The sequence below is a fragment of the Pelmatolapia mariae genome, linkage group LG2 (genome assembly GCF_036321145.2).
Source record: "Pelmatolapia mariae isolate MD_Pm_ZW linkage group LG2, Pm_UMD_F_2, whole genome shotgun sequence".
NCBI lineage: Eukaryota > Metazoa > Chordata > Actinopteri > Cichliformes > Cichlidae > Pelmatolapia > Pelmatolapia mariae.
Genome location: NC_086228.1, coordinates 2,051,856 through 2,063,944, shown reverse-complemented (window position 1 = coordinate 2,063,944; position 12,089 = coordinate 2,051,856). Strand labels below are relative to the sequence as shown.

Here is a 12,089-nt window from a genome sequence, read left to right as displayed (position 1 = left end):
ACTCTGTGTGCATTATGTTCTAGTTCTTATTCCATGTATAGTTCGTTCAATTATGTTCAGCTGCTCACTCACCTGTCACCTATCAGTCATTATTCAGCCAGTATATTTAAGTCCTCAGTTCTCTCCTGGTCTTTGTCGTGTCATTGATATCGTCATTGTTGTCGTTCCTGCCTATGTTCAGCCAGTCTCTCAGTCAGTTAGTCAGTCCTGCCGTTCCTGCTCTGTTCATTCTCTCTAGCCAATAAATCTGCATCGTTTTTCACCGTGAGTCCTGCGTTTGGGTCATCTCTTCCTCGCCTCCACACACGACACGCCTGACAATATTTCATGGTAGTCTGCCATTTTCCTTGATTTCCTTCAACATTCTGTGAAATACTCATGCCAGACTTGTACAAAATTCTTTGTAGAATTCTGCAGAAAGCCGTCTGGACCTGGAGCCTTATTTTTGGGCATACTTATCAGAGCTTCCTGGAGTTCACCTGGCGTCAGTGGCGAATCCAGTGCCATTGCTTAACTGCAGTAATTTTGGATGAGTTACATTGTCAAGAAACTGATCAATTTCACTTTTAGACGGGTTTATTTGTGGTGAATATAAAGTTTCATAGAAATCCCTAAAAATGATGTTTAGTCTTTCAGGGTCACATATTGTGTTCCTATATATTGTGTTTTCTTTATTTATTTTTATTTATTAAAAAGAAACGTAAAAAAAAAAGATTTTGTCTTCAGTTAGCAGAGCAGGTACCATGGTTTCAGGTTTTTGGTCATATGTCCACACAGTGTTACGGAATAAATATATATTCATAGTGCTTATTTTCTATTTATATTCATTTATGTAGGTCAGCAGATCAAAGACGCTACTTTTCAGTTAAAAAGTGTGTGAAAGGTCACAAGTGGTGAGCAAGACTGAAATACTGTGCAAAAACAGGAAACTGTGCAGAGGACAGGACACATGCAGGGAGAAAAGCAGAACTAAGTAACACACACATCAAGTCAGGCCAGAAGAAGTTATTTGAAACTATGTGTGACATTAACAGAATATATCATCCACACCCAGCTTAATGCTTCAGATCTGCAGAGGGTTTAGCCTGCTGCACATCCCTTTCCGGAAGTAATGATTGAATAAAATAATTATAAATAATTGACCACACTAGTCGTGTTTTCTCTGTCCAGTAAAAGAATAAAAGAATCGGATTTGATAACAGAGGTCTGCTTGTCTTTTCTCAGCATTGTGCACACAGAGCAACCTTCATGTGTTTTTCTCATTTTCTTTGATAGGTGGTATTACATAAGTCCATCATAATGCAGCTAAATGGGTCTGTGTTATTGTGTTAAATCACTGTCAGAATGTTACAGTATATAATACTGCATATTCATCCATCGTACTGATTACTTAATTATTCTGTACTTTTCATGACACAGGTAGTATTATGGAGGTAATTAATCTTACCTTATTACATCTTTATTTAATATTCATTATCTTAGAGTGAACAATTGATGTTCTATATATTTTTTACCAATATAAATGTGATACAAACTCTTCTGCTTTATTAACCTACAAGAAAACTAAATAAAAACACAAAATTTGCATTTGCATGTGTATGTAACTTTATAATTATGGAGCCAAGTGTAACTTGTTAACTTTTTCTAACTTTAATATAAGTTACAAAAGAAGTGTACGGAGCAAATACCCACATAGCAAAATTGGTATGGCCCCGATCAGGCCCACACAATGTGCTTACACATGGCCCACATACCGCAAGGAATGACGGCCCTTTGGTGGCCCAGATCAGGTTTGCCAGCAGAGGTGGCCCACACATGGGCCAGTTGCAGACACACTGCTGGCCCAGAACAGTTTCAGCTCTGGCCCCAGATGTCAGCCTAATGTGTACCTTAATCAAGCCATGTGATAACAACATGTGCAAAAGCAACATGACAAAACTGTTGAGAGAGTGAACAGACTGATTCTTACATAGCGCTTTTCTACTCTCCCGGATTACTCACAGTGCTCTATACAACATGCCACATTCACACACTTTCTCTAAACTGAGTGCTTCTTAACTACATTCATTCAGGGATCAAGCCACTAACCTTCCAATCAGTAGGTGACCTGCTCTACCTCCTGAGCTACAGCCACCCAGTGGTAAACATGAGTAAACCTTCACCAGGTTTTGGATAAAGTGTACACTCACAAACTTGTCAAACCTGCATTTGAAACGTTGGCTACCATAGCAGTATAGTATTGCAACATGGCATTTGGGTCTTCTTACTAAAATAGGAAAATAGGAACATAAACAGTGCCATCTACGCCAGGCCTGGCCCACATCTGGATGACATATCACTTACCATGCCAGAAGTCAGCCAACAGTGCCGGCTTGACACCAGATCCAGGCCAGATCTGTCTGCTATGTGGGTAATGTGTCCTTTCCTGTAAAAGACCTCGAAGTTATATGGGTATTTTAAATCTCTATAATATGGACCCTGAAAAATGCAGTGTACTAAGGTAGAACCTCAAATTCCCATCCTTTCGTGGTCCTCGGGACCAAAAATGGTCCCGCACCAAAAAGTGCTCTAAAAATGTTATATATCAATATTTTTTTCTACTTTAAATTAGTCAGTCTTTTAAAACTACTTCTTCTTAAAATATCCATATCAAGTTTTAATTATGTTTTCATTGTTTTAACACTTTAAATCCCAGTTTAGGTACATGAGCACCCTGTTTTTTAACAGAAAAAAAAATAAAAAAATTAATATTTTCCATAAAATACATTTGAAGTAATATTTGATTGTTATTATAATTACGCCTTTAGATGGTCCAAAGATTGGCACCAACATTCATTTTGATCCATTATTATTTTTTCTGCAAGAGCACATTTTAAAAAATCCATCCTTTCGTGGTCCTCGGGACCAAAAATGGTCCCGCCCCAAAAAGTGCTCTAAAAATGTTATATATTAATATTTTTTTCCACTTTAAATGAGTCAGTCTTTTAAAACTACTTCTGCTTAAAATATTCATATCAAGTTTTAATTATATTTTCATTGTTTTAACCCTTTAAATCCCAGTTTGGGTACATGAGCGCCCTGTTTTTTTAACAGAAAAAAACTAAAAACTTAAATATTTTCCATAAAAAACATTTGAAGTAATATTTGATTGTTATTATAATTAGGCCTTTAGATGGTCCAAACATTGGCACCAACATTCATTCTGATCAAATACTATTTTTTTTGCAGAAGCACACTAAATGTCATATAGTGCCATATCAGGTTTATCATTTTTTGCTTACACCAAATGCTTACTACCTTGTTTTGTTCTAAAATAAAATAAAAAAAATGTCTAAATAACAATACAAGATCACTTTGAACCAGAAAAACATTTATTTTAGAAGGATGAACATGAACATTTATGTTACTGGGAATCGGAGAATGTTGTGTCCCGGGGGCCTTGCGAAAAGCTCCAGCGGCCGCCACCAGCAGCACCATTGCCCGCTGCCAGTAGATGGGGTTTGGGTCTTGGTGTCAGTGTCCCCAGCACGACACGTCCGATACCACGTGAAAACAAATATAATTTCTTTTTGTAGCCCTCAAACTGAATGTAACGATACAAATTTTTGACTCGTTTTGCTTCTCGCGAAACAAAGACACTACTTCGTGCATCCCAAACCAGCGGAAATATGTGCAGTCTAATTTGGCACGACATAGCACATGTGAATAGTAAGATTCAAGATTCTTTTTTTGTCACATGCATAGTTACACAAGTACAACACGCAGTGAAATGTATCAAAAAAGTTCCTTACGCTTTCCCCCAGGGCGCTTCTCTGTTATGCGCCCGGGTTGAGTAGCGGCCTGGCTTGCGCTGCGCGCCCGCGCCGTGGGGACAACAATGGTCGGGCAGCCGATCAGGCTGGGTCGGGTTTCAAAGTGTCCAAGATTACATGCGCAACCTTATCACCAACGTTTAGAAGTGATCTGCTGTCGTAGACAATAAAACTAGAGGATTTTGGGATGTAAAAAAAGAGCAAAACATAAGTAAACAAATAAAAACGCGCATAGTAAACAAATAAAAAAAGGCGCATAGACCGGAAGGACGTCACGGCCATAGTAACATTTAAAAATATAATTTTCTGTTGTAACCTTCAAACTAAATGGTAATGTAACAATACTTACTTTTCACTTTTCACGAAAAAATCAGCATTTTTCGTACTTCCGACTGCGAGCGGGGTCTTTATTCCCGAGACTTCGCCAGTTGGCACGGAGTCTGACCTGTGCACGCCGAGTACGGTGCCCAGCCTCGCCATTGTCCGTCAGTTTTTCGAAATTCTACTGTGACTGTTCCCTTGGATCTCCTCTTCGCTCACAATTTGCAGATAGTTGTGTCGCTACCCGATTTGTGACCGTTGGAGTTAAAAAAACCGCGTCCCTCTTCCATGCGTCTGTTCCAGGCGCACTGTTTACAAACGCACAAAATGGCTTTCCGTCAGTGACTACTTCCGGGTCAAAGGTGATTTAACCGCAGCAGTTTTTATAAATTGTATTTGAAGGGAAAAATAAACTCTAATTTGGTTTTGGTCCTTGCTTTAATTTAAATTGTTTATATTGCAGTGTGGCCATCTGAGAGAAAATACTTTTGAAAGAAAAAGTGTGTTTGTGTGTCTTTTTTTTTCTTTTTTAGACATAAAGGCCTTTATATTTTTTAAAAAAGCACAGTTACTATTATCCAACATCATTATTCAACACTGATAGTGGCACACAACACCAATTTTTTTCACTTTTTGTTGCAGAACAACACGCTCAAAATCTGTAATTTTGGCTGAAGTTTGTTCATTGTTTGAAATATGAAAAAATGGCGCCACCTGGTGAATAAATGAAAAAATTACAATTTTAAGGCCCACACTGCAAAATGCCACCGTCACTCAGACAATTAGATTAACCGTAGTTAAAATAATGGTGCACTGAAAAATAGCGTTTATAATGGGTTTCAATGGGGCAGAAATCGGCCACGAGGTTCTTTAGAGGATGTATGTCTGTAGCTCAGCCATTTAAGCTCATTTAAGAAACTCAGACTGAAATTTTAAAATAAAATGAAAGAAAAAATACATTTTTGAAAATTTGGCTATATTCCATTAAACACAGTGAAAATGGCGTGGAATTAAAAAGCGCAAAGGCCACGAAATGGTCCGAGGTTCTACCATGTGAGATGGTCAAATATTGCTGGTTTTCCATGAAATTACACACTAGTTCAAACTACTTACACATTACTTACATTATTTCTTTGTTTCCTGTAAAAACCTGACTTGTTACCCCCTTTCTTTCTTTCTTTTTTTTACTGTGGATACCTCTAAGTATTTGTGGGTAAATATAAATAGTTTTTTATTTCAAATAAAATACACTTTACTCTACGCCTTTAGTTTTGCCGATATTTTGTCGTGTTAGGAAATATACTAACAATCAGAGATTTTCTTTACAAAGTGTGTGATTTTATTTCAAAGTTGAGGATTTCTGAACACTGAAACAAATTTTCCATAATCAATTTCAGAAAGAATATCAGCTGATATTCCTGCTGGAGCTTCATAAACCTTTCTTGCTCCTCTTGACGTCTCTGTTAATCTTCTGGATATTGTTTCTCTTACCTTTCTTTCCTTCTCGCAGGACTCTCGTTGCTTCTCTGTTCTGTTCCAGCTCTGTGTCGCTTTTCCTTTGATTTTGTTTTTTTTCTCAGGAGATTTCAGTTTTTCTTCCCACTCATGCTGTTGGACTTCTCCTTCATTTTTCCTTTTCCTGTCTTCTTCTTGTTCTCTCATTTTCTGCTCTTTCTTTCTCTGCTCATGGTTTTTTAATGTTTTCTTCCTTTTCTTTGAGTTTTTATAATCTGTTTTCTCTCCTGTTTAGTTTCCTTTTTTTCTCTTTCAATTCTTCTTTTCATTACTTCCATTTCTTCCTTGTGCTTTCTTTGAAATTCTTCCTCCTTCCTCTTCATCTCTTCTTCCTTCTCCTTCGGGATCTTCTGCACTTCCTTCTGTCAGGATCCAGCGTCTCTCAACCCAGTGTTTTGAGTTTCTTGTGTCTCAGTGATTTTGTATAATGATTTATGTTCTAAGTTCACTTGGTTACCCTAGTTTACAGAGTCTAGTGCCCCAGTTTCAGTTTCTTGTATTCTCTGTTTAGTTTTCAGGGTATTTAGTAGTCCCCCCCTCCCCCCCATGTAGCTGCCCTCTGTGTCTCCCTCTGTGGGACTTTGTATATAGTGATGTGGGTTATTATGCTTTGCTCCCACTGCTTGTGTTCCGTGTTTTCCTCATCCCATCGTGTGCTCCTTCATGTTCTCTCTCTCCAGGCTGTCTCTGTGTACTGTCTGTGATATGTTAAAGTCTGCGTCTTGATGTCAGCATTTTCAATTTCGTGTCCTCCCCGTCCTGTCATGTGTAATTGCCCTCATTACCTTCTGTGTATTTATGTCAGAGTCTCCTTCTGTTCCGTGTTGCGTCGTCCCTCAGTGTTGTGTGCGCATCCCGTGTTTTCCCTGTTTTTCTTTGTGAGGTTAGCTTTTCCCAGTTTTGTAAATCCTTATTTTGAGTTTTTCCCCGTTTGTGGTTAGTCCTGTGTTTGGGTCCACTCCTGCCTGCACACAGCTGCTCCCTGACACCTTCTGTATCGCTGCCTTGGCCTCTTGGCACATCTCCCTGTTGAGGCATCTGCCTCCATTCTCCTTCACTATGCTATCAGCCTTTGTCAGCAGCTCTCTGACCTTGATCTGTCTGATTGTTGCCATTAAAGACCTGATATCTCTCTCCACAGTCATGTAGCAGTTTCTTCACAAAGTCATCAGAGTCTTCTATCTAACTCTCAGTTGTTTCATTTTCTGTGGAAAAGTTCTTCAACAGCTCAGTAAGCTTCAAACAGAATTCCCTTCCAAACATATTTTTTAAACCAGCTTTCTCACTCTGATTGTGTTTAAGCATTAATATTCAAGGGGTTTATTCTATATATTCACACTTTCATTCAATATTTTCAAGGTTCACTCTAAAAATTCAAGGCTCATTCCACACATTTGAGTTTTATTCAATGTGATCAAGAACTTTTGAACTCATGAACCTCCCACCACTAGTAGGAGCTGTGATGCCAATGTTTAGGCTGTTATTTAATCAGTGACATCACCAGACAGAAACTGGCAGTAGAGAGACAGAGCCAAAGATTTTTCACCTGCTGTGTTATGGATTGAATCGTTTTGGAGTTTGTCAACTCTGAGTTTGTTTACATGAAAGAAATATTAAATCATATTTGAAACAGTGGACATCTTTTGTTGCTTTTGGTCATTTCATTTCATTGCGTGTGTGGAGACAAATGCTCTGCTGTGACAACCTCAAACTGGCAGATAACTATGTCATTACACTCGGTGTTTATCAGCCTTTAAAGCTCATTTTATTTGTTGAGACTTTATTCCTCCAGCATCAGGCTCATCCTCTCTTGGCTGACAAATACTTCTTTTATAAAGATAAGGGATAGAAAGGATGATCCTTTTCAATTGCCTAGATAGAACAACAATAACATATGGAAAAATAAATTTCCACAGTTTTTTTAATCATCAAGAAGAACAGCATAAAGGATATTCATATATATTTACTACTGAATATTTATAAAATTACAACAAATGTCCAAAAATCTACTAACCAGCTGAAGCTTCTTCTATTGTTTAATATGGTACTACATGAAAATAATCAACATAAAATATACCAAAAAATTAAACAAAGTTTCAAAATGTTCCATAACCTGAAAAGTTGCATGGCAGTAATTCATACTACACATGTTATTTACTCAAAAAGAAACAAAATGGAACGCAATCCTGAAAATAAGAATTTATAAGATAAATTGAGAATTCTGTCTGTAATCTGTAACTGTAAAATGTTCACAAATTGACCATAAAATTTATGAATTTGTATCTGATCAATTAGAAAATCATAAGCAGTTTAATCTGGATTCTGTTGCGCTCGATTAAGTACATTCAGATCTATAAGCATCAGCACACACTCTGGCATTCTCATCTCAACATTTAACTAAATGTACAGAAAATCTTTTATTCATGGAGCTCTGTCACCGAAACACAAAAAAATCCCCTCATAAAATGCTGCAGGAAGATGTTGTGTCATCCAGAAGTTTTTGTATTAGTTCACTTATTTCTGTTTCATGGATTTTCTGCAGGTTTTCTTTTTCCTCCTGGTTTTTTGCAATCTTCATTTGATCCTCATGTTTTGCCAGCAACTCTTTGATTTTTTTCACGTTTCCTCTCTTCTTGGAAAGACATTTTATCACATCTTTGATTTCTGCTTGATGCTTTTCTCTCTTTTGTTTTTCAGTGTGCTCAGCCAGAGCCTTTAACAGGTCATACTTCTCATCTTTGTCTTTAAGTTTCTTCTCGTGCTCCTCCTTCTGAGCTGCAAATTCTTTGTTTTTGTTCACTTTGAAATCATTGAACTCTTCAGCTTTCTTTCTGGCCTCATCTTCATACATCTTCTTCAGATTTTCCACACGTATTTTATAGTTTTCTTCCAGCTGATTTCGTTCTTTCTTCTCCTCTTCTCTCCTCTTTTGATCTTCTTCTTTTCTTTTCTTTTCATTTTTTTCTATTTCCTGCTTGTACATTTCTTCAAGGTTTTCAAGTTTTATTTGCTCTTTTTCTTGTCTCTGTTCATCTTCTTGTCTTCGTTTCTCCCACCATTCACTTTGTTCTTTCTCCCAGGCTTCTTGTTTTCTCCTCATCTCTTCTCTGTTCTCTTCCAGCTCTTTGTTCACACTTTTCTTTTCCTCTTTTTCTGACTGAATTTGTTTGTCCAACGTTTCAAGTTGTGTTTTCAAATTCTGTCTGTGTAATTGTTCCTCATTTTTCCATTTCCTGTTCTCTTCTTCTCTCATTTCCTGTTCCTTCTTTCTCTCTTCACACTCCTTTATATTTTCTTCCATCTCCTTGAGTTTCTGGTCTCTTTCCTGCTGAAGTTTTTTCTTCTCTTCTTCCATTCTTTTTGTCATTGCTTTCATTTCTTCCTCATGTTTTCTTTCAAACTCCTCTCTCAGTCTCTTCATCTCTTCTTCCTTCTCCTTCAGGATTCTCTCCACTTCTTTCTGTATCGCTGCTTCAGCCTCTTGCAGCATCTCATTGGTGAAGCAGTTTCCTCCATTGTCCTTCACCATGGTGTCAATCATTGCTATCAGCTCACTGACCTGTGTGCGGTTTTGCTTATCATAGTTATTGAACACATGCACCCTTCCTCCACAGTCAGAGATCAGCTTCTTGAAGGAATCTTCAGAGTTTTCAATGTATTCTTCAACAGACACATTTTCATGTTTCAGTGTGTCTCCTTTTGTTTAAAGAATGATGGTGAACTTTTCTGAATTCTTCCCAAAACCTTTCCTGATCAGTTCCAGTGTCTCCTTCTCCTCTGGGGTGAATCTGCCAATCTGTAACACCAACAGGAAGACATGTGGTCCTGGAGCCAGGAGGCTGATGCATTTCACCATCTCCTCATTGATCTCTTCATGTGATAAACTGTTGTCAAACAGTCCAGGAGTGTCGACCACAACAACAGGATGGCCGTTCACGTCACCCTGTTCTTTCTGACAACGTTTGGTGACCGACTTTTGGAAAGGCTTAGATAAAAATGTATCTCGTCCTAGAATTGTGTTTCCTGAAGAACTCTTTGCACAGCCACTCTTACCTATCAGCACAATCCTGAGACACCCCGCGCTCTGCATCTCTTCATTACCTGCATACAATGTCAACAATCAGTACAGTCTACATCAAACATGGGTTAGAGGGAGAAAAAAGAAGAAGAAAGTACTTACAAGCAGCAGTGCTTCTGTTCTGTGCAAGTTGGGTGATGAATTTCTCTTGTTGTAACATCTTCTCTAGTTGGGCTTGTCCAAATGTGTACATTGTGTAGCAGTATGATTTGTCTTTGTGGACACTGATTTTTTCCACAGTTTCCAACAGCTGTGGGATCTGCTGTTTGTCTTTGATGTTGAGAATGACAGATCTTCCTCCACAGCTCTCACAGAGCTCCTGGATATCTCTGCTTTCCTCAACAAAGTTACCAACAGCTGGATGTGTAGGATCTGAGTCCACAGTGAACAGAATCATGGTGAAGTCATTGACTCGAGAGCTGAATGTGTTCTGGATGGTCTCTAACTCTCCCTTGTCTTCATCAGTGAGGGGAGCCACAGGTAGGACCAGGATGAAGGCATGGACACCCTCAGGATCACAGATGGCTGCTAGGGTGCAGATGCATAGCTTGGTAGGCCCTGTGCTTTTGCCAAGGAGATCACCTAAAAAAAACCCCATCTAAAAACCCCTAGATCTTGACATCAACTTTTTGTTTTTATACATTTTTATCTTTTGTGGAGTCTGACATGTCCTAGAAAAGTGGACAAGAATATCATTCTCCCAGCTAAATGGAGTCACCATCTCTTGTTCACAAGATTCTTGGATTTTGGGCATGCTAGACCACCCCCAGGTAAACATGAACAATTAAATGCTTCACAATTGTCCCTGGAGATTTTGAGACTTGCTTTGATGCTGCTCTTGGTTGTGATGTTGAGCTAAATCCTGGACCTAATTCAGGCACTAGTGATTTGGACTGGCTACAGCTAATTAGCCTAGTTAGCCTATGGGCACAGCTATCTCTGCATTGTTTTCCATCTCAACTAACGGTGTTCCAACCACTGTCTCAGTTAGTGGGGCTGGAACTGCAACTGGTGGTGTTTGCGCCCCTGTTGTCCAGACCTCCGCTTCTGCCATTTGGGATTCCACTTCAGCTGCCTGGGCCTTCGTTTCAGCTGCCTGGGCCTCCACCTCGGCTGCCTGGGTTTCCACTGCAGCCACCTGGGCCTACGCCTCAGCTCATTGGGCCTCCACTTCAGCTGCCAGGGCCTCCATTTCAGCTGTTTGGGCCTCCACCTCGGCTGCCTGGGTCTCCACTTCAGTTGCCTGGGCCCCCACCTGCTGTGCCTCAATCACGGTCTCTGGTAAAGGGTTTCCCATCATTAAATGCTCATGGCATTGTCAGCAAAAGAACAAGAAATTGTCATGGTCCTGAGTATGAGGACTCAGTGTTTTGTGTTTCTTTATATGTTCTTGTTTATTCTGTTATGTCTTTTGTTTAGGTTTGCTATGTGTTAGTTTTGTTTTATGCCTGCCTGTGTTCCCTCTGTCTGTCCACGGTGTCACTGTGTCTGCTTGTGAGTCTGTCTATCAAGTTCAGTCTGTTAGTTTCCTGTTTTATTTTGAAGGTCCTTGTCTCATGTGAGTGTGTGCAGTTTACGTTTCCCCTGTCCCGTCAGCTGTGATTTCTCCCAGGTGTGTTCCCCTCCTGTCTCTCATCCCTTGATTGCTGCTGTATTTAAGCCCTGTGTGTTCTCCTGCCTGTTGCTGGTCCGTCTGCGTTATATGGTGTTTTCTGGTCAGTGTTATCTCCCTTTGTCATCTCCTCCATCATCATGAGTGGTTTCCCTGCGCCTGTCTGCGTCTCTCTGTCCCTTTCCCCGTTCTGCTATCATTTCAGGTTTTCTCTTTAGTTTTCCCAGTTTAGGTTACTCAGTTCTGTTTTTTGCCACCCTCACCTTGTGTATTTGTTCCACCTCCATTAATAAAGCATCCTCATATCTGAAGTGCCTGCGTTTTGGGTCCTTAAAAAATTCCACACAGCTCATCCTACGAGCCGTGATGGAAATCCTGCTATTAAAAGTTACAGAGGAACAAAGATCTGCAAGACATTTAATCAGGCTAAAGTAATTTGGGACATTAAAAATAAACCAAAGGGACTTCTATGTGGACACATTAACATTCGCAGTATGTTACCAAAGCATTAGGAACTGGAACATATTTTAAGCGATTCCAATATTTCTATTTTGGGTCTCTCTGAATCTTGCCTCACAAGCTCTTCTCACGAGTTTGCGGTTGTCTTTCCAGAGTACACAGTATTCAGAAGGGATAGAGTTGGAACAAGAGGAGGAGGAGTACTTGTGTATGTAAAAAAAACCCAAACATCTGGACTGCTGTTTACTTAGTTCACCAAAAGAAGCTGAAATAGAACATATTTCTGTTAAAA

General features: G+C 39.3%; 1 pseudogene; it reads right to left on the bottom strand.

Annotated features, from left to right (window-relative positions):
* Window positions 1–8,106: 8,106 nt before the first annotated feature.
* LOC134638025 (golgin subfamily A member 6-like protein 22) lies at window positions 8,107–10,324 on the bottom strand (annotated as a pseudogene).
* Window positions 10,325–12,089: the final 1,765 nt, after the last annotated feature.